The sequence below is a fragment of the Elephantulus edwardii genome, unplaced genomic scaffold (assembly GCF_000299155.1).
Source record: "Elephantulus edwardii isolate Elephantulus edwardi_28Jun2011 unplaced genomic scaffold, EleEdw1.0 scaffold00333, whole genome shotgun sequence".
In the NCBI taxonomy this organism is placed as follows: Eukaryota; Metazoa; Chordata; class Mammalia; order Macroscelidea; family Macroscelididae; genus Elephantulus; species Elephantulus edwardii.
The window spans coordinates 4,799-7,808 of NW_006400083.1; the positions used below are offsets into that span (position 1 = coordinate 4,799).

Below are 3,010 nucleotides of genomic sequence, written 5' to 3' on the forward strand. Positions count from 1 at the left end.
GTGAAACTGGCTCAGGACAGGGCAGGCTTCAGAGCTGTGTACACAGGGTAACTATGAGTCACAGGTGACTCGCGGGCATAAAATAACAATAGGCTGATTCCAACCTGCAGGTGGTGGCTACTGAGCATGGAGCCAGGACACCTTTGGTCATGGTTACAAAAAGGCAGAACATGGAAAAACAAGGAGCTCACGAAATATTTCACAAGATGGGCGACCCTGGAGGACATTATGCTGAGTGAAATATCTTAGTCACAAAAAGACAAATATGGCATAATGCCACTGCTATAAAAGAGGACTGACATAGGGGTTGGGGGAGAATGAGAAAGATGGAATAAATAATATATACTGCATTGAAACAGATGAGAGAGAGAACTGTTTAAAAAGGGTATATAATTAGAAATTATTGTTGTAATAGGAGTCCAGCACTAAGATAGCATAGTGGAGTGGACTCTGCTGGAGGGATTGCATAACAGTGAAAGAATTTTTTCTTTTACTTTTCAAAAAGAAAAGCGAATTGGGGAAGAGGGGTTGTCAGGGAGAAAAGTGCAACAATGAATGAATGGAAATCCAAAGTCTCTGTAAACTTCTATTTAAAAAAAAAAAAAAAGGCAAAATGCCTCTCTGAGCAAGATGGCTGGGGGTGAGGTTGAAGTGACTCTCAGGCAACCGCATCTTTCTTGCCAGGATCTCACTACTTTGGATGTTAACAAGTTGACACCATTATCACACAAAATTATCAGCAGACAAGTCACAATTAATATAGGTCACACGTGGCAAATCTACAGTTGTAAAAGCTATTTTTTGCATTCATACCATCAGGTTGAAAATGAACTAGAAAAAAAATATTACAATTAAACTTGGATACACTAATGCCAAGATTTATAAACTTGACAACCCAAGTTGTCCTCGGCCAGAATGTTACTGATCCTGTGGAAGTAGTACACCTGATGAATTTCCTACTGACATTCTAGGGACCAAATGGAACTTCAAGCTAGTTAGACATGTTTCCTTTATTGACTGTCCTGGCCACAATATTTTGATGACTCCTATGCTGAATGGTGCAGCAGTGATGGACACAGCTCTTTTACTGATAGCTGGTAATGAATCTTGTCCTCAACCTCAGACTTCCGAACACTTGACTGCTATATAAATTATGAAACTGAAGCATGTTTTGATTCTACAAAATAAGATTGATTTGGTAAAATAAAGTCAGGCTAAAGAACAGTATGAGCAGATTCTTGCATTTGTACATGGTACAGTGGCAAAAGGTGCTTCTACTATTCCAATTTCTGCTCAAGTACAATATTGAAGTTGTCTGTGAGTACACCGTGAAAAAAATTCCAGTACCACTGAGAGACTTTACTTCAGAACCTGACTTTTTGTAATTAGATCCTTTGATGTCAACAAGCCGGCTGTGCAGTTGATGACATCAAAGGGCGGAGTTGCTGGCAGTAGTATATTAAAAGAAGTGTTAAAGGTGGGCCAGGAGATGGAAGTCAGACTTGATATTGTTTCCCAAGATAGTGAAGGCAAACTCATGTGCAAGTCAATCTTTTCCAAATTTGTGTCACTATTTGAAGAACAATTCGACGGCACATAACAACAACAACATTTGAAGAACATAATGATCTTCAGTATGCTGCTCCAGGGAGTCTTATTGGCGTTGACCCCACTTTGTGCCAAACTGACAGAATGATGGGCCAGGTATTTGGCACCGTGGCAGCTTTACCTGATATCTTCAAAGAATTGGAAATTTCCTATTTCTTACTTAGAGGACTTCTAGGTGAATGCTCTGAAGGAGATAAGAAAGTAATAAAGGTACAAAAGTTATCTAAGAATGAAGTACTCATGGTGAACATAAGATCTCTGTTAATAGGAGGAGGAGTTAGTGCAGTGAAGGCTGATTTGGGCAAAATTGTTTTGACTAATCCTGTGTGCACAGAAGTGGGAGAAAAAACTGTCCTTAGCCAAAGATTTGAGAAAGACTGACGTTTAAATGGTTGCGGTCAGATACGAAGAGGAGTGACAATCAAGCCAACGGTGGATGATAACTGAAGAATCTCAGTTAAATAATGAAGTTGACTTCCAGGTGAAGTCGGAATTTTTGTTAACAGGCTAGGGGTATATTTTCAAAGCAATCCTGGGGAATTATTTTCACAGTTCATTAAATGTAGGGGCTGTAAAGTTATTTTTCGGTTTTGGTGTTGAAAATTTAGCCTCTGGTACTAACTAGCCTCAGGACGAATGTGTTTGTTCTCCTAGCAGTCCATTGTATATTCAACACTCTTCCCCAGCACCACAGCTCAAAGACATCAATTCTCTTTCTATCATCCCTAGTCACTGTCCAGCTCTCTGACGCATAGCATGCAATTGCACAGACTATGGCCCGGATCAGTGCACCTTAGTCTCCAGACTGACGTTGCTCTTCAGTACTCTGGAGAGGTCCCTGACAGTTGACTTTCCCAATGTAATTCATCTCTTGGTTTCCTGGCTGCTGGTACCAAGAGTGTGGATTGTGGAACCAAGCAAACTAAAACTGTTAATCTCTTCACCATCCATAATAATGCTGCCAATTTGCCCAGTGGTGAGAATCTTTGTTTTCTTGATGCTGAGCTTCAGTCCATATTGAAGACTGCAGTCCTTGACCTTCTTCAGCAAGTGCTTCAGGTCCTCTTCAGTTTCAGCAAGCAGGGTATGTCATCTGCATAACACAGACTGTTGATGAACCTTTCTCCAATCCTGATACCACATGGAAATAAAAGCCTGTTGTGTTCCCTCCCTGTGATTCTCTGCATTGGCTTACCTCTGAAACACAAGTCTTCCTACCATTGAAAAATAATATTCTTAGATTGTAGATTAACTAAACTCTTTCCTGGCATTATTGTACTTTTTGCATTGGTTCCCCCTCCCCTTAACTGCTGAACTGATAGGGCTATGATATAGATTCTAATTTTAGTAATCTTTGGTGCTTTCGGCACCAAGCATGGAGTGAGTCTTTTGATTTGTTTTA

The 3,010-nt window shown here is 40.3% G+C and overlaps 1 pseudogene; it reads left to right on the plus strand.

The window, feature by feature from the left end:
* The first annotated feature begins 630 nt into the window (after nt 1-630).
* On the plus strand, nt 631-2,055 carry LOC102871344 (annotated as a pseudogene).
* Nucleotides 2,056-3,010: the final 955 nt, after the last annotated feature.